Genomic DNA, 19945 nt, shown 5'->3' with positions numbered 1-19945 from the left:
GCACACAGACCATTGGTTACTTATTCCACTTACAAATGTGATTCTATGCAAATGTGTGTGAGAGAGGTACACAGTTGTAAAAATATTTACAAGGCGAAATTTAAAGAAAATGCAGTGCTTACTGGTTAGTAGTTGCATTGTGTATTTACTGGGTGGTAAAGTGACGAGAAGGAGACCAGAGGCGGTACAGTCAGAGGGTGCTGAAGAGAAAAGTGACTTTCTTGTGAGCTCTGCAGATAGACGAGATGTGGAGAGAAAAAGGACATACATGTCTAAAAGTCTAAAACAAAGTGAACATATTGGGAGGGAGGGAGACACTCTTAAGGCCCCTGCACATTGCACAGAGCTCAATAATATTTAATTCGTAGTCTTAATTTCAGAATTGAAACATTTTCAGTAATATTTACAACAAGATCATTGTTGTTACTCATTTATCGTAAACAGCGAACAGCCATTGAAAAGCCAATAGTCCTGGCTGGTTTTAGGTGTATGTCTTCTGTTCTGTTATATACCTGGATATAATAATCTAAAGCTCAGAAAGGAAGTAAAATACATGCACGCTAAGGAAATCACAGAAATTAAGTTTACAAGTTTAATCCACGCCCCTAATTAGATAGGCCACTTCCCCACGTTTTCATCCCATTTAAAGCCCTGCTTGGCATCGAGCTGTTGATGAAATTAAAAACTAAATCATCCTAGTGTTGACAGCTTTAAAATAGCTTGTCCCATTTCGGTGCAAAAATGGAATCACAGGAAATTGAATAACACTTGTTTTCAGCTTTATCTAGGGCAAACTCGACCTGAAGTCATTTGGCACTTTACATGAGCACCAGCTGCATTACAGAAGTTCACATAATTTTTTGGGCACAGGCACATTAAGGGACCTGGTCCAGAAGCACTTAAGTCAGCAGCTCTGGCCCTAACGTGTCATCCTCACAATTTCAGAAATTCGGCCTCCGTTCTTGGCTTTCCAAACCCTTCGCTTGCCGAGGCTCGGGAGTCCCAACCAAGATAATATCAAGCAATCTTTGTTTCAAAGAAAACGTCGCGCCTCGAGGCAGGGCTGCTGGGCGCAGGGAAGGGTCCGATGCTACTTTAAGGGACGTTTCTCTAGCTAGACGTCGGGCACTCTGTTCCAACCTGCGGGATCCGCTCCATTAGCAACGTTTTTAGCTCCACGCCAGCTGTGGTCTGTGTGCCACCTCGCAGCCGGCAGCATGCGGCATAGGTTGAAGTACTGTACATGAGAACCGTTATTGTTACACCAAAGTGACAAAGTGATTTATGAAGCGTCAAAATGGCTTCCCTTTGAAGAGGCCCCGCTCTGCGTCTGTCTTCTCTGTTCACGGGCCCTCTGACAGCGGCACGCTGTCCCTGTAAGGCTCTTCGGCGGCCTGTGGGCCTTCCACGCTGGCTGCCACCCCAACCTTATGTTATTTTAGAAAGGGGACTACGCCGTGAATGGGGAAGCTGGTGCGAATAGTAGCGGAAGTGGCTGCACTTCATCGCGGTTACACTCACTTCGTCACACCTTACACAAACATGGCTGCGGGACTAGCTCGAAGAAAGGAACCGCGCCTTGTCTAGGAGCGTCCAGTCAGCTTTCGGTTGTCTGAACCGAAGTAAATCCCAGAGTATTTATTTTCACTGCAAATATTTAAAACATAATGTTTAAACAGGGGGTTCCACCTTCCGGCTATGGTTTAGGGAGGGCCATCTGTGTCAGGAGGGGTTCAGGCCGTTTACACAGTCCTGGGTAATATCGAACTGGCCTTAAACATTTACAAAGCATTAGCTTTTCAAGAAACAGATTGTTTTTCTTTTTTACCAGGTGAGTTTACCTTGTTTCTTCGTCTGTCCGTGATTGGGAGATGCAACAAAGGTTCCACTTATTTCGAGGTCAGTATGGGCCAGATGTAGCAAAGGTTTTTACCCATTCTGTGTCTATGGGAAAAAGTGGTCGTACATATGGCCCTATAACACTAAAAATACAACTAACAGCGACCACGAGTAAAGAGCACAGCCTGAACTGAATTGTTTCTTCGTAGCAGGCGTTGCTACTGCAGCGACTTCAGACGCCTTTTTCTCACTGTCCTGCCAGGGTCGCTGCTGTGGTGGTACCCTCCAAAGGCCAGACACCCCCTACCATCATTAACTTCCTGCTAGAGAAAGGGCCAGGGGAAGTATGGCCTAGCCTTCAAGCAGCACTTCGTGTCCGCTGAGGTGGTAGACACCTCTGTGCACAGAGGCCAGGGCTAGAGAAGGTTCTCATCTAAGCTACTCACCTTTTGTCATTTTCACACTGCACCACTGGCTATAACATTAAGCAAGATCTTGGTTTCTAGGTATTTTACTTGCTTGTAGCGGCTTCCAATGTGAAATAATCAGAGAGTACTGTAATTGTATCAGGAACATCTCAAACATAAACTGCTGTATTTAGAAGAGTACAGTCTAGAGTCCATTAGAGACCACACTATGGGAAATGATAGGGTAGAGGAAGTGTAAATGGCGCAGTCCAGTGAATAGTTGGTTTTACATTACAGCTATTCACAATTTGGTGCACACGATGATCATTTTCTTTACCCATAGCCACGCCATTTTTTGTCCTTTGTGAAAGCTGGGATTTTAACCCAGGATTTTACATTCCAAGATTTAGTAACTGAGGCTTAGCCCACATATTCATGAAATTGCCTGGTTTTTGTGGGTTCTTCAGAAGTCCTGTATTTCAAGATCAGTTATTGTATATGAGATACAAGATGAATGTTGGAACATACCATTAACAAAAATAAGGACGATTGGGCGTCTGTCTAAGAGTGGGTTTATAATGCAAACATTTATTTTCCACCTGCTAACAGAAATCCGCAGTTACCTGTGGTAGGATGTGACAGAGCAGAGGTTGACCTTGCACCACCTTCAGGCACTGCAAGGGTCAATAAAATATAGTTTTGCGTTTAATCGAGATTGCACCCCCTGAAACATGGCACAATACAAATAAGTTCACCTGAAAAAGCTCAGTATTTCAGGTTGTTCCTGCCCTGTCCTTCATTTTTGACAAGTAAGGAAGTAACCCTCGAGTTTGCAAAAATAACTTCTCGTAATAATAGGCCATGTTTCTTTTTCAGTAATCATTGCCCAGATTTGCACAGCATAAACTGTGCACGGCAATCACACTAAATATGTGAACTCGTCCTCCCCGACGTGGCTTGCGGTTACTCTGAGAAGAACATCAGTTGTCACAACGCATGCTTTTACAGGGCATACCTTTATCACAGGGTATGCAACGTGCTGACCTTTACCACGCCTTAATTTACATTGTGGTATTTAAAATGGATTTGTTGTTGTAACAAATGGAAATATACATATAACACACACGTATATTTTATATTATTTTATATATATATATATATGTACATATATATATATATATATATACACACACACACACACACACACACATACACATAAACACACACATGCACACGCGCACAAACCCAGGGACATTTTTACTGTATTTGAACAATTTTTGAATGCTTCTGACTTTTGCATGGGATGGCAATTAGAAAAGAGCTGTGGTATGCTGCAGGTGATGTTGGCTGCCTGTCACACCTGAAGGGCTGACCTGTTTGTGCACCTACCTAGAACTGGTACAGGAGAGCAAATATTGCTAATTTATAACACACTTGTCCTATGGTTATTACACTCGTGAGTATTCATGAATGACCTTCCTCTGTTATGATTGGGCCGCGGGGCCCTTGCAGTGTGTGATGATTGACTTTGTCTTGCTATATAGCATGCACATTGGAGTCTCTCCCCTTCATGTGGTTTGGCTTGGGATGGCACAGTTTTATTTGATAGATGACACTTACTCCACAATAAAATTGTGACAGATGTTTTAGGGGTGGAGAAAAACGATAGTTGTCCAATGTTTTCTTTCTTGTGAAATTTCACTTCCCTAACCAAAACAACATACACTTAAATGTCATTACTGAAAGCAAACAAAGGCTTGTGCTTCCCAGGACACATTTCCTTGACAGCTGGCAGACGGGCCCTTAATATGGAAGCGGAGGCAATCCTGTAACTGCTGCAGCGCCACCTAGTGTAGAACCAAAATCTTTACGAGGCCACGACCCACGATGAACCGCTTGGCTGCCTTCTGACATTGCTGCTGTGTCGATGCTCTGCTGAGTAGATCTGTTTGGAAAAAAAAAAAACAGTCAGTGAGTTGCTAATGAGAGCTGTGAAAAATGCTTGCAGGAGATTTTCTGCAGGTGCTGCCATTACTCACCTTTCCTGAGCTTGCGAAGACTGTTCTTCCCTCCTTGCTTACAACTGAGATTTCCCGACTGTAAACTGTTGAGTTTTGGTGGGAGCTATGAGATAAAATTGTACAACTGAAAAAAAAATTCAAATTGTTATCCAACCCTTCATATAAACGCACATTTCGACACATATCACTTTTAAAAACTCTTAACTAAATAAATAACCTTAGATTGTATGTAGGATGGGACCTTTAGAATACTTTCCTGCTACAAAATTCTTAAGACCGATGAAATTATGCAGGGCCGAGGTTTTAAATGGGGAAAAAAAAGGAACACGATTGTGCCTCGCATAGTTATCTCCCTAATTCTGGGAATTGTTAACACTATCCCAATCATGTGCAACAACCCCACAGAGAAGTAGTGTTTGCGCTTGGCAGTAGCTTGGCGTTTGATGTGCAGTGCGGTACATTTCATGGTGACGGTCAGAATCTGACTCTCCCCACAGGTAAGCCTGGGTGTATTGTAGGGGTAGCAAGGCGTAGCCAGCGGCTGCCTTCTATGTGCCGCTATGTGACCTTGTACCACATTGTGACCGCTGTGAGCTGTGTATTATGATTGTTGTTTTTTTTTTTTTTTAAAGTTTGCCTATCTTTAAATTTGCTTTTTTTACTATTTTGTTGGTTGCTAGTTAGTACCACTCACTGTTTAGGATGTCCTGCAGGCTTGAGTTTTTAATAAAGATTGTTTAAGAAGATAAGCAGATTGGCCCATCAACAGGGCCAGAGGTTGTGAGATGTCACTTCTATGATGTGGTTAGTCTCGAAGGGGCATGAGCTGTCCCTACTTTTTGAAATACTCAATGCAATGATCTAACTTTGAGTTAGAAAGCCTCTGTAACTCTGGTTTGTGTTTCTCTGCTCAGACTATGGATACAGGAGTGCTGACTTTGCTGTTGCTTTCCTCTGCCTTCATGTGATCTTTGACACAACTGTATCTGCCTGCTCCTTGTGTTCCATTTTAAATTGGAAGCGCCTTGAGGCAGCTGTTTCTGCCGTGAAACACTATACATAATATGAGTAATTAAGCTTGGCCTTTTAAATACACAAGGGCACATATGATAGAGACCATCTAATGATCTGTTGGCTAGTTTCCAGGGCCTGCATGTGTGGATAACTGAGCACCCAGAAGGTTCGACTTAGCCAGGGTCAGTTGTTTTAGAGCACTTTGCTCTGAAAGTCTTAATCATTTCCCTTCAGAGGACATAAAGGTCCGGTTAACTCTTCAGAAATGCTGGTCACAGTTGCCTTTACTATTACTGTTTATCAGTTTATTTATTTATAACACACACCTAAATTCGAGGGGTTTGAAGGGATGTGCAGTGGGCTAGTTTGCCAATCATGATCTCTCCTGAGGCCATTGACAGGTGCCTGATACACAAATATGGCCCTGAGCTGAAGGCATTCTAAGCTCTGCGAATAACAAACCAATATTACTGTAGTTTTATAGCCAGTTGCCGAGACTACAGGTATTGTTAAAGGCTGTGTGCACCACCAGGGCCTTTAACAACCAGTTTAGCCTAAGGAAAAAGGGCTATAAAGCTTGTAGAACATTCCATCCATTGAAGGTGGAATGTTCTGAACTGAACAGGGAAGCAAAGAAAAACATGCACTGGAATTTACATGCTCGTCTAGGGCACCGATGAATTAGTTCTGTCTTTATCTACTTTTGTCTTTTAGCCTCGCAGCAACCGTGTTCCTCAGCTTCACGACAATGCGCTGCCTCCACCTGTGTAGTCCTAGAAGTCGTTTTCACTTGCACTGTGATTTCTGAACCTCACTGCTACTTGGCCGCAGGAACAACCCGCAGGCCCTGACCATGAAATAGCCTTAATTTGTCAGGTAGACATGTGCTTTAAGCTGAGGATTTTAGTAACCAGACAGAACCTTGACGCAGGAATGTTGCGATGTCCTAAAAGCAGTGCAAAACCTTGTCCCGCAGAGTTGCATCTTGACTGGCGCCACTCTGAAATGTGGTGTGCAATGTAATCACAAGTGTAGTCAGGGAGACTGCAGGAGTACCCTCTGCTACATGAACCTGTGAGCCTGAGTGAAGTTTATTAACGTGTTACAGTGGACCCAAGTGTCTGAAAATATTTTTGTCTCATTGCATGTTTGCTGGCTATGCCAATGCCATTGGCACCTTTGCTCTAATAAAGAGGCCTTGGACACACACATATTGATGACTACCATCTGTTATAAAATATTCTGTCATCACACTCATTAAGTAAACCCATCCCCTTGACACTGTGAAATGTGACACGACTGCCAGCCGTCGCCTGTGTTCAACTTCCCACCATTTTATAATGAAGGACTGTCCTACAGCTGTCCACTGAAAATTTGAGTAGTGTTAGGTATTCCAAATGGTTTATTATTGGTATATTCATGTTTATAATAGCCATGCGACACCTTGGTTCGAGGTGGAAGCAAATGCACGCACTTAAAATGATAACCAAGTAGTTCTGTGGTTTGAGTTGCCCATACCCAGTTTTTCCAATGACCGTGTGCAGGTCATGTTAAATCCGTGCGTTAATAAAATAAGCTGCTAATAATTCGTTCCTATGAAACCTTTGTTTTAACAAGAGCTCTTTTTAAGTGGCCCTTTTTCAGGGAAACCTATGGTCCGAGCAGGGCTGCCATAAAGGTCGGTATAATGTATTTTGGATAGATAGGAGTCTGGGTTCCGTAGGGTTACTCTTTCTTCTAGATTAGTCAGCGAGCTTCTTGTACACTTTTCATTACTTTCGGGCAAGACACTGCCACCATAATAATCTGAAAGAACTTTGAGAAGTCAGCCAGACAATACATCAGAACCTCTGCATGAGACATACTCTCCAGATCCAAAATCATCAGTTTAGAGTTTACTCTCACTGGTGACCTCTTTGAGGCCTGATTAACAAAACTCTTGCTTACTCCCATATAAATCAGTATGACAGAAACTTGGTACGGCTGGTCAGGCAGGCTGTAGATGGTCTGCATTGGTACTGGAGAGGAAGAAATAAAAATCCATCCCTCTAGTTAATGATCCTGCAGGCACTGATGTAAAAACTGCCATGTGAACCCCAATCGTTTCCAGTTGAAACACTTGGGAAGAGTTTGCTACTGTCATTCAGAGAGGCCGGATGACAATTTGGTGTACAGCAATTTGTTTCCTATTTGAGGCCATCCGCTATTTTATAACTTCAACAGAACTTCCCCATGTTGGTGCAACAATGTTGCAAACACAGAACAAGCAGTGTCTTGCAAATGGTTACATGAAAGCAGTTTTTTGTTGCAATAAATCAGCAACATGTTGTAATTGAATTTACTTTAAACGTCATAGCCATACGATGTTTATCATAAGAAAGACAAGGTGATATGTAATAACCATCAGTGCTTCTTAAAAAGTTTTTTATGGTGCAGATAATCTCATTGGGTACATCTACACTCTTCAGAAACCCACACTCTTAGGAGATTCCCACAGCACCCTTGCTTGCTCAGTATTTTCACGCATCTATAAAAGCTGCTATCCTCACTAGATACAAGGTGGGTCTTGAGTCATATTTCAGACACCTTACACACCTCTTCAATATTCAGGGTTGCCACTTGGGCTGTGTCGTTTTGTTTGATGAACTCTACTCCCTGGACTCGGCAGAAGGACAAATGCACAGTTTGGGCAGAAATCTCTTGACTAATATCCATGCTGGACTACACTGCTGCCTTCCTGCCTATCTTCCCACAGGTAGCACTAGACAGAAGGTCAACGGCACGCTCATCACCTCTCTGACAACTGGTGCATGCTTACAGTCGATGACCAACGTTTTTTTTGTGTGTAGACGCAGCTCACCCCTGTCTTAGGTGTGAATTAGTCCTGAATTTCCAGGAGTCAGAGGTAAACACGTGCGTGATTCACAAAGCTTCTTTTCTTCTCCAAATTCAGTAAGTAAGCCAGGCCGGAGCCTGGACTGGGCTACATTACTGATCAGCGATGAAGCTTGGTAAATCAGGCCTTTAGCTCCCATAGCAAGCGCTGTTGGAGGCTGAGGAACATCCGGGATGCATGCAGTGGTATAGGGCAGTCACGTGGAGAAGAGGCACATGTTCCTTTAGCCACACCTATACCTTGGACACATTTATAAGGGGCCGAGAAGGCTTAAGACATATGTGATAGTTTTGGGGGAGGTTTTTTGTTATTTATGTGTCTTGGTCCCAGGCATGCTTTTTGTTTTATAATTTTATATAGTGCAAACATGGCTTGAAGGCATTAGAGCTCTCATACAAGCACCAGATTACATTACACAAAGCCAGAATTTTTGTGTTTTTTTTCTATTTATAAGTAGCACTCAAATTTCAGTGCAACTTTCAGTGAAAAATGACCTTGCAGATTGCAGCATTTTTAGCAAGACAACAAGCAGTGTAAATGTTAGTGCAGAATGGATACTAGAGCCCCTTGCAGTGCTTTCCCTCAAGTGTCAGCTGCAGCAACTGACGCTAGGGGACTAGTGTGGTGTAAATGGAAGACTGGCAAGATGCTTCAAAAACATTACATTATAAACCAACATATTAACATCCTAATGAAAGCCAATTATTTCACATTAGCATCCTCTGAAAACAATTGCTTGTAAGGACACAAACTGCTTGCCTACCAGATGTAAAGATGAGAGAGAGGCTTGGCGGGCCCTCTGATCCCATCTGGATGAGCAAAGACCAGAGCCCGATTAGCAGCAAGAACACTTTCTAGGCATTTGCATAATTTGCTAATATAATGGAAAGCACAGAGGGGTCCTTTCAGTCACTTGGACCGCAGTGAGCTCGTGCGCACGCGGCTCCTTTGATTCCCTTGAACTAAATCCAATCGGCGCGGGTAATTCTGCATGCAGTGCTGGTTACCCAAGTACAGGCCCTGCAGATAGGCTATAAATGCTTCTCTCTCTTTTTCTAAATGTAATTGGTTGCCAAACAAATACTTCCTCGTTCTTGTGCATGGTCTGCACAGTGCTGGGAGTGGATTTTGAGAGCTCCCTGATGCAAGGTACACTACTGTTTGCAAGCAGAGAAGTAATGCCATGTTGTGGAGGAGGTCTGCTTTATTTGTCTGATTAGTTGATCTGTTTCCCCAACTGTTGCTAATTAGCTGAGAACATGCTATGTAATCTTTGAAAGCACCCGCCCTCCTAGTTCTTGTATGCTGCTTTGTAAAGAGTTCTGCCGGGCCATTATTAAGCCCGGCCAGCACTCGGAGCTCGACCATCAAAAGATGTGTGTGCATTATCAACCCTAATGCACACGCACCAAAGGCCTGCCAATCACACCGACCTCTTGGAGCCTTGAACAAGTCCAGCAAACAAGGCTCCTGTTTCTCCAGAGGCTTTTTATTTTCAAATCTGCTTTTGGAGTGGGTTTCTCCACTTATTTGCAAGTGTATGCAAACACCGGAGGAGATTAAGAACATCAAGCAGGGCCTCTGCTTTTGTTGCTGAATTCTTTCCTTCCTAAATTGCCTGTGAAAGCATTTTGAATTGATTGGGTAGGCCTCGCTCCCATCACTTACAATGACGCTTGTACTGGCTTGCTTCTTTCAAATATTCTAAAACAAATGGTGTGCGTATTTTGTGAGTGTGTGTGTGTTTTGAAGATCTATTGATGAAAAGAAACCACAATAAATGTTGGTGTTGTAGAAAAGTCGTGTAATAAATTTGATCAACATACTTATATTTTTTGAAGCAGTGTGGATACATGAATAATCACAAACGCACACAAACAAACTACGTCGCTCGCTTTCTCTCTCACACACAAATGCACACTTTGACCCTTCCTACGCTCCAAGGAATATTTTCTTTCAGGTAGCACCTTTCCTAGTTCTCTGGTTCACTCATACAGAAGCCCTGCCCTCATATTAACATCATTTGAAGCCAGTAAGATCCATGTAATTAAGAATGATGTCTCAGGCCAAACCTCGAGGTCGGTCAATGCTCTCCTTTAACATACCTCACACTTAGGCCCTTTTCCATATTGTGACTTAAGTCTGTGGGTACAGAGAACATCCGGCCTTTCAAGGCCTTACTGCTTCCATTTTTTTCCTAATAGCTGAGGATTGTACTGCCCCCGTAGTCCATGCAGTGTCAGGACTCATTAATGTATTAAGACTGCAAGCACCATCATTGGAAAGCTCCAAGCAACCCATCCCCCTTTTCACAACCTCTGCCTCCTCCTCCCACATCTTGTAGTCCACTCTTCATACGAGATACCTGTTAATCAAAGATGCTCCTTGGACATGCTACTGAGAACACATGATTACTGGTGATAACTGACTTTGGTTTGTTGCCATCTTTCTACCTTGTCAGCTATGCCACCCTCCTTGACCTATTCTTCCTAGCAATAGTTTTAAGGCTGTACTGCTGGGAATTAAGTTGCCAATGTCACTTCAAGCACCTATGCTGCTGCCCGCAGAGAGCCTTGGGGCTCTCAGCTCCTATCCTACTCATTTACATTTTATATCTTTCCACTCACAAAAATGCAGAAAGATTAGAGTCTTATTCAATTTCTGCGTGGTCAATCTCTCCAATGAAAAAAGAGCAACCCACACCAAGCTGGGACGTGGAGTAACAATAGTTAACTCTCAGACAATGAATGAGGATGTAAAATTTGACACAGGCCAGATTCTTCTGCTCTTTGTCATATTGGCATCACCAAGGGGAGCCACTGTTTTGACATGCTATACAGAAAGTCTTCAATACAGTTTCAGATCCCTATGACTCCTGGGCACATGGATGGGAACAGAACACATACACATATCTCAATACCGTATGAAGACACCTCTCACTCCTCTGACCCCTCCCTTCCTTTCTGTAAACGATCTTGGATAGTACGCTTAGTTCCTGGCCTTCTACAAAGATGTGCTACCCTTCGGCAAGGTTTGCACAATACAGATTACTTACACAGTCTTAGATTGATTGAAGCCAAGACAGATGGTCCACTTCTCAATCAATCAGTCAATCAATCAATGCTTATAAAGCACGGCTACTCACCCGTGAGGGTCTCAAGGTGCTGGTGGGAGGGGACTTCAACCGAAGCCACCAGAGTTCCTGGCGCTGGGTGCGGTCTAGGCACGGACGGGCGCAGATCGCCACCATTAAGAAGGGGAGGGGAGTGGGGAGAAGTCAGCTGTGAGGCGGGGGCGTGAAAGGTGCTTCGTGGGGGAGGGGGCAGAAGGAGAGGGGAGAAAGGAAAAAGCACAAAGGAAAAATGAGGGGTGATAGAAGAAAAAGGCAGAAAATGCAAAAGTGAAAGAGCGACAGAGAGAAGAAAAGGCAAATGATAGAAGAGAAAGGCAGAAAATGCACGCGTGAAAGAGCGACAGAGAGAAAGAAAAGAAAAGGAAATAGTTACTTGTGATGGCCACTAGAACACCAGGGATGAGGCGCAGGGATGAGCCTTCCGGGTGGAGGAGGGCCTTGAACTGAGAGTCAAGAGACTCAGTTCATCCAAGGCAAGAGGCAGAGGCAGCAGCAGTAGCCAGAGGAGCTGGGGAGGGCAGCAGACACCGACCAGGAGGTCAGTGCAGCTGCCCTCTCACAGCACTGCCTCCACCATTAAGAAGGGGAGGAGAGTGGGGGGAGCAGTCAGCTGGGAGGCGGGAGGGCAGGAAAGGTGCTTCATGGGGTGGTACAGGGGGCAGAGGAAGAGGAGAGAAAGGAAAAAGCACTAGGGAAAAACGAGGGGTGATAGAAGAAAAAGGCAGGGAATGCAAAAGTGAAAGAGTGAAAGAGAGAAGAGAAGAAAAGGAAAATACTTGTGATGGCCACTAGACCACCAGGGATGAGACGCTGGGACGAGTCTGTGGGTGGACGAGGGCCTCGAGAGTCAGGAGGGGAGTCCATCTGCGCTTTTTAGAGGCCTCTTGCAAAAGCCTGAAGCAGTTCGATACACAAGTGATATATTTGGGAACTAAAAGCACATGGTGTGATTTATTTTTGTCTCACAGTGACTTCCTGAAAATCCTATGGGGCGGACTCTTATCCTGCCATGTAACTGCCAATATCATCCCACAGCACATTAATGTAGTAAATTGCCAAGTCCCTCGGTGTATCACACTTCGGTCCCTCCAGAGTCTAGGACACCAAAAAGTGATTTAATGGAGGTGACCGACTCTGCCCAAAACACTGATGAATACTTAGGCCCAGGCTTACAAATATTTAGCTTCAGGGTTGCATCACTTTTTTAATACAGCCCCAATGCAAAATGTATTTCTGGATTTACTAAGCCTCCGAAGCCCGATTAGCATAACATTGCCTGATGTAGTATTAACAGAAAAAAAAAAAAGGTCACGCAAGGCAGCGCCGAGGAAGCATTCCATGGGTGAAAACCGGTAATTCCCATGCACCCACCCATGGATTTAGTAAAGGAAGTAAACTTGGGTTTGTGCCAAAATGGTGTATGCACCCAAGACTGGTGTAACAAGGAGAAATATCTTAATTTCTGCTTGTTAGTCCCTCTTTCTATGTGTGCTGCATTCAGCAGCAAATATAGAAAGGGGAATATGCTTCTACGGATTGTTTTTATGCTGAAACGTATCTCTTTCTGCACAAAAACAATCCTGCGCCAGAGAGAGCGCATAAATTCACCACATCCAGGGCCACTGGAATTATGTGTCAGGAGAGGGACAATTTATCGGCACAGTTAAGTAAATTATGCAGCAAGGAAAGACAAATTGAGCAACATTATGCAGCACATTTTGAGTTACATTATTTAGTAATTTCTAAACTTGTTAACAGTGACTGGGCATTAGTTGCACCTCATTAGTACCACTTCAACACATAAATATAGCAGTAAGCAACAGAATGGTGACCAGTCAACCTTTGCAACAGGCCTTCCTTTGTGCATGTCTTGCTGCATTGTGAGTAACGTTTGAACCGTTTGAGCTAGAATTGTTTTTATGTTCAAGTCTGCAGATTACGCAGTAGACACTGGATTCGCTGGCGAATGGCGCAAATCTACAATTACGTGAAAATCACTGCAGTCGTATAATTCCAGTAGCCCGGACCATATTTTGATTTGATGCATTTCTGCTCTTACTTCACACACTGCAACAAGTTGCCTTGCTGTGTTGCATGAAAAGTTAGTAAATCCGGCCGTCAGTGTGAATTTCACTGCGTTGTTTATCTATGTTGCAATGGACAGCATCCATCATATAAAATCAGTATTGCTCTGCCCCCGCGGAGACAGCCCATCCAGAAATGTTAGGCTGTGTTTCCTCCCAAGCCTCCAAAACTCACTGCTCGCCTTGTTTTGACATTTTTATTTAGACATTTCTAAATTTTAGTCTGCAAGCTTGCAGCAAAGTTACCCGAGTGGGTTAAAAAATACCAGTAGAGATCTTCCCACATTTTGAAAACCGGTTTCAGTGAACAGCTATGTCTAACTAAAAACATTGAGAAATTATTTTTTCTAAAGTGGCTAAAGTATGTTTTCATAATTTAGATATTTACCAAAAATGTATTTCTCACACTTCGAGTATTATGCTGAGGAACAGCAAGAACTGAAGTCCTGACAGCAAAAGCTTGTGAGGTTTGGGCTCTTGCAATCATAAACTCCCAAGTCATATTCACCGAGGTGGGCACACATTTCAAAAGTTCCAATTCTTTCAGTCTCCTGCCCATCGGCATGAAATATGACGGGCAGTCGCATAGCGAACCCCCAGAAAAACGCAAGTCACGGGTGGTCAAAACGGTAGGAAATCACAATTTAAAACACGTACACGTGTGAAGAAAATGTAATCAATACACTGTTACTATTAGCTGTAGCTTGTCCTTGGCTTTCTTTTCACAAATCACTTGAGCACTGCACTTTGGTCCAATTGATTGAGTTGAAGTGAACAAACCCCAGAATGAATTTGATGCTGGCATGTAAACCCAAGACTAGAAACACGGGTGGGCATATTCTCTTTGTAACCCAAATAAAAAGCCCCTTTGAGGCGCCATATGTTATTCGGAAAGTGGACTGTAGTTTCCATTTAGAGCCATCAGAATCAAAAAGCTTGCACTCTCGAAACTCATCTTGAGTTCTGTGCATGACTTGCAGCTGCAACTAACTCATTTTTCTTCTGTATTAAGCCCCTAACATCACTGTTGCTTGATTTATCATGGCTTCATAACAGCGATTTTTTTTGTTTACATTATTTATATAGCACAAATCTAAAAGGAAGCTACAAAGCGCTTTTGTACACCAAGTGTGGATTTCATCTACGAGTTACACAATTACATTTTAAAATATTTATAATTGCATTCCATCGAGCGTTCTTGCACATCAAGTGCGAATGTCCGCCTTTGAGTGACACAAATGTGCCTTTAGATATTCACAATTGCATTTCACATGTTTACATTTTCCAGCACATAGACATTAAGAGGGTTATTACAACTTTGGAGGAGGTGTTAATCTGTCCCAAATGTGACGGATATACCACCAGCCGTATTACGAGTTCCATAGGATATAATGGACTCGTAATACGGCTGGTGGTATATCCGTCACTTGACCGTCACTTTTGGGACGGTTTAACACCTCCTCCAAAGTTGTAATAACCCCCTAAGTGACTTGCCCAGAATCACAGGATTTTTTCAGTCAAATGCAGGGGCCACATTAAAACCCAGGTCCCCAGGATCCAGTCAGCAGCTTTGCTAATAGACTACATCTTCTCCCTGCCAATCCTTTCCGTATACACCTGTAGACTAAAGTTCTACAATGTTATGTTATGACACTGGCATTTGTATAGCACACAGGCAGCCATGAGCTTCTCCATGTGCACTGTTGGGTGCCTGTGGTGGTGTTCATGTCTTTCCAACTTTTCCATCCCATACCGCAGTCTGAAAGTACCGGTGAGGACATGCTTAGGGTGTTTGGTCCGCATGTAGGACCCTGCGATCTAACGTGCTTGCTTTGAGGTTGTTCAATAAGTGAATACGTAAATAGTGATCTTATTGAATAGTTGGCAGGTGTTATGAAGTCGTTGGATTGCAGTTGTATAGTGTTGATTCTAGAGAAAATGTGGTCAGAAGACTTCATAAATTTTTCTTTGATTGGTAGGGCAGTAAGGCGCCCTTTCCTGTCGGTCGGATATTATTTTGTTGGGTATTGCCACCTACGTAATGTCACAAAATTGTCATTCTTGATAGCCTTGTCTGGCACGGATGAGCTGTGTTGGATGTATTTGAGATGTTGGCACAAAGCAGCGCAAGCCAGATATTGATAATCGTACCAATTATTTGACTCTTAACGAGCGATACCTCATCTAATAACACTGAGTTTGCATAGTGTTAGCTCCCGTGAGCACTGGAGCAGACATTACAGGCTAGCGCCGTGGGTTTCTTACTCTTGTACCCATGGACATATACATACAAGCGCTTATTTCAGTGGTCTGGAGGTTTTTGAAAATGAAGGATCGAGTCAAGTTGGAAAATACAGTGGAATTATTTGTCGCCAATAATAGTTTTGTTACAGGCATTTTGTGATTTATGCTAGAAGTGCTGGCTTGCAATGCAAGCTGCGTATTGTGCACATGCAGCTCAAGCGCTTGTCACAGTATCAGGCAAGCTAGCTTTTAACGCTATCATTACAAAGCTCCAAGGAAAAGGTAATTGCTCTGTTGTGCACCTGAGAGCAGAGGTGCTAAGGATGACAAAAGGAGCGAGCGTAAGAATAACAACTCACCCAGCAACTAATTACCTTGAACACAGGGCTCGCTCTTCAGCATGGAGGCTTCTCGCCTCCCTGCCCACGGCCTATAAATATAGAATTATTTTTAGTATTTTCAGCCAACAATTTGGATGCATCTAAAACATTGATTTGCCTTAGAACCGATTGACAATAGTGGCCATGCTTAATTCATGTATGTTGATAACAGCTAAACGTGTTCACATAATAATACTTTTCATGGAAAAAGTATACAATTATAACAATATCATATCATGCAGGGCTTAATTTGTACCTAAAAAAAAGTAAGTGCCAGGGTCCTTCAAGGGAGGCCACAGCAAACTGTATCACCTATTGCCCCTGCTAACTCTGCTCATGACAGTATCAACACAACTGCTGACCATCACACTCCTACAAGTGTGACAATTCAGATTATTCCACACCCTCAAAACTATAATAATGATGTGAAAGGCAGGTATTGTTAATTTATGATGTGTACTGACATATTAAACACTCCTGTTGTGCTTGTCTCGATTTGACAGACAGCGCCACCATGTGGTGGGCTGTCAACAGAGCCAGTGCTGACAATTAAGTTTGGGTGCGAAGCACCGGAAACCACCAGCTCAAATTAAGCACTGATATTATGGCTGTACCCTCCTTTAAGGTTTACCCTGCAAAATTCACAGCATTGTATTGCCACCCTTGGTGGCAGTGGAAGGATTTACACTGCAGCAAATCAAAGGACACCCTACCATTTTCTGTCCCTGACAATTAGGCACATGTTTTGCTCATGCAGGCTCTCTGCTGCCCCCTGACGGAGACCACCTAGGCATCTGCCTATTATTGAATTGTCTTCTTCAGTTCCTAGCCCTTTTTCAAGGAAGGATGCTTTGGATTTCTTTTAGTGGAATTCTGTTTGCTGTAGGATTGCACAAACAACTTTTTTTATCATCCGCTGTATGGAGTCATGGCTTGTTATTAACAATATTATCTTCTAGCGGCTTTTCATCGGTGCTGTAAAAACATGATGTTTTCTTGCCTTGTTACACATCATTGCAAGCCTCAGTATCTCTTTTGTTTACATTCTCTGCAGCCGCATCTCTACTAAACCTGAAACGAAAGTCCCTGGGGCGCTTGTCAGGAGCACATAGTCCCAGGAGACAGGCGCTCCAGAGATATGTTGCAGCTCAGGTGGTACAGCTTTTCATTGTGAAGGAAGACTCAATGTTACTGGCAATAAGGGCAGGCTTATAACAATACAGAAAAGCATGAAACGGCTCACATGCAACAATAACTATGCATTATGACAGCACAGTTTTCCAATTTATTCTTTATGTTATTCAGAGTTGACTTGGGTTGCCATGTATTAGATTTAACATTTCCAGTTGAAATTATTGTGAATAGGCAGTAGGGAATGACAAGTGCTTCAAAGTTTAGATATTTTCCCCTAACTCGCCATTTAAAGAATTACCAGGGACTGATAATTAAATTGTGTGTTGCAGTGGAGTGGTGTGTTTTCTGAACAGGTATAGAATATTTTTGCTAATTTACTGTTGAGGGTGACAATTTGGGCGAATTTCCAAATCCAAAGTCTGAATTTTGAAGAAATAACCTATTGGGTATTCATCTCAGTTTTTTCTTCTGAGGATGGAGGACTTGACCCCGTCCTGTCTGTGGCACTTATCATTGCCCTTCATCTGGTGAGAGAGTCTCTTTCCTTAGTTTTGGAAGTGGTGACCCTTGGACCAACGTTTTCTTTGGTCTTCCGCTGATGAAGGAGATTACTGAATAAATTATTGGAACAACAAAAAAAATATTTAATAGAAATGGTTGAATCAGTCGTAACCAGTACTTATTACTCTGGCAAAATTCTATTCCACTGTTTTTAGGTCTCACCTAAACAGCACATTTGTGCTGTTGCTACGTGGGGTAATATATGCAGTAAAGGACTTGGAGCCCCGCCATCACTTTCTATTTGCAGGTTTGATTGAAACTCATTTTATCTGGCTTGTAATTGGTTAGCACAGCTATGTCATCACTTCCTTTTAATAATTTGGAGCATGGACAAAGTACAAATTAATTTAGTTTGATTTGTGTCTTTCCGCGACTGGCGCTGTGCTTATGAGAATCTTTTTTGTTAATTTTCTCTTTTCTATTTTTTATCGCATTGGCATTGTTATTTTGTTTCTGCCCAGCACTTTTTTTTTTATGGGCATTGCATCCGCATTTTGAAAGTATCCACATATTTTTCCACTAATTGCATTGGCATTTCATCTACATTAGTATTTGTTGTAATCCCGGACTGCTTTTTTTTGTATCGGCATAGCAATGGCATTTTTAATGTGTCCGCATTTTTTTTCTGCTCCTTGTTATTAACGTTTGCTAACCCTACTTTCAAACAAGAGCCCGTTATGTCTTGCTTCTCAAACCGGAAGTACAGCTGCGCGTGAGGTGGAAAGTACAGCTGTGAGAGAGGCACAGGTACTCAGGAAGTGTGTTGTAGTAGGCACGCCTTCAGAGAGCCTTTTGCTGTTGTGGCGTTTTCTTGGCACACAAACACATCTGTATTTGTATTGATTCAACAACTCATGCGGAAGTCATGGTGAGATGTTTATTTGTAGATATAAATTTCAGAAAGGAAACCACCTCTTCCTTTCACAGCACAGGATACAATCATACACACACTTCACTGACTTCTAGCAGGTAGCTTAATTATTCTTCAGGTAGTTGTGATGCAGATAAAATTACCACTGAGGTGTAGTCTGAAAGTCTAAAATAATAGAGCATCACACACACAAAATTGCAGAGCTTCTCTTGTGACTCACAATACCCTCACTGTACACAGAGGTGACAAGAAATGTATCTCATATACAGTGCTTCTCTCCACACATCTAAAATTGCGAAGCACTTGCTGCTATACAGTTTAAGAGTAATCAATTTACTTATCTCGGAATGATGAAAGACTGAGCCAGCCCTGCCGGGGTTCAGACTTGTGATGTGAAGCTCACCGAATCTTTCAGTGCCTTAACCTATGTTAAGCATGGTGGCCTTTTACAGTACTTGTGCCAATCGTGGTTTTTGAACTTGGTGTGTCTGGTGGCTGTTTGGACTGAGTTGGACTACTACAAGTTGCCTAGTTGCCTGTAATGATGGTGTGGTCTTTCATCACCACACATCTGGATGGCCCGATGGTCTTTTTTAGACAGCAAAGACCTTTTAATTTTACTAATATTATATGTGTAATACACTTACTTATTGGGCCTTTCGGCCAGCCCTCTTCACTGGTATGTTGTTGTGATTCATGTTTTTCTTCATCTTGCTACATCAAACAGCAGGTAGTGGGTAAGCCCCCTTCAGCCATTGTCTAACTTCACAGTGAGTGACCCTATCCAGTTTGTTCCGAAGAGTATTTCCACAAACAAAGTAGTTCCCTTTAGTGCCAGGGATCTTTATGGCAATGTGTGTTTTGTGAGTCCAAATAAATATTTCTGATACAGTAAATATTTTTCTTTTATATTGGCAAGGGCCGCCCATCTGCCCCAACAATAAAGTTAGACTAACCTCTGTCAAAGCAGAAGAACTATTGTGAGACATAAAAGGCAGACAGACAACGTCAGAACTAATTGACATTGCCAGTGCTTGTGTAGGCCAATAGCTTTTTAAAGTCTCCTAGTCCTGAGATATATTGTTAGTTTACAGTGGTTTTACAGTCTGCACATTACTTATCTTTGGTTGACTTTATTGTCTCTTGCATTTGCTTATTTCTTATTCTCTAGAGAGTGTGGACTTTCCTTGCTCTTCGCACATTTGTCCTTCCGCCCTGTAAAAGCATTATTTGTGCCCTTTCACTGCTTACTTTACAAGCACTACATGTTTTCTTTTTGTGTTGTTCCTTGCATTTTTTTCTTTGTAGTTACAAATCCAACACGGATTGGTAACTAAAACGAAAGTAAATGGCCATGTCAT

At 42.7% G+C, this 19945-nt stretch overlaps 1 protein-coding gene and 1 long non-coding RNA gene across 7 annotated transcripts in view; one reads left to right on the top strand and one right to left on the bottom strand.

The window, feature by feature from the left end:
- EFNA5 (ephrin A5) overlaps nucleotides 1-19945 on the top strand; it is a 423510-nt gene that overhangs the window by 186112 nt on the left and 217453 nt on the right. The gene's annotated exons all lie outside the window — the stretch shown is intronic.
- LOC138285862 (uncharacterized) overlaps nucleotides 3981-19945 on the bottom strand; it is a 35073-nt gene continuing 19108 nt past the window's right edge. Inside the window, exons 2-4 of the long non-coding RNA XR_011201653.1 lie at nucleotides 16013-16068; nucleotides 4286-4391; nucleotides 3981-4191 (exon numbers count right to left, since the gene is read on the bottom strand). This is a non-coding gene — a long non-coding RNA (uncharacterized lncRNA). The remainder of the gene's footprint in view (nucleotides 4192-4285; nucleotides 4392-16012; nucleotides 16069-19945) is intronic.

The sequence above is a fragment of the Pleurodeles waltl genome, chromosome 1_1, assembly GCF_031143425.1.
Source record: "Pleurodeles waltl isolate 20211129_DDA chromosome 1_1, aPleWal1.hap1.20221129, whole genome shotgun sequence".
NCBI lineage: Eukaryota > Metazoa > Chordata > Amphibia > Caudata > Salamandridae > Pleurodeles > Pleurodeles waltl.
Note: the sequence above shows the minus strand (reverse complement) of the source record. Positions and strands in the feature narration are given on the sequence as shown.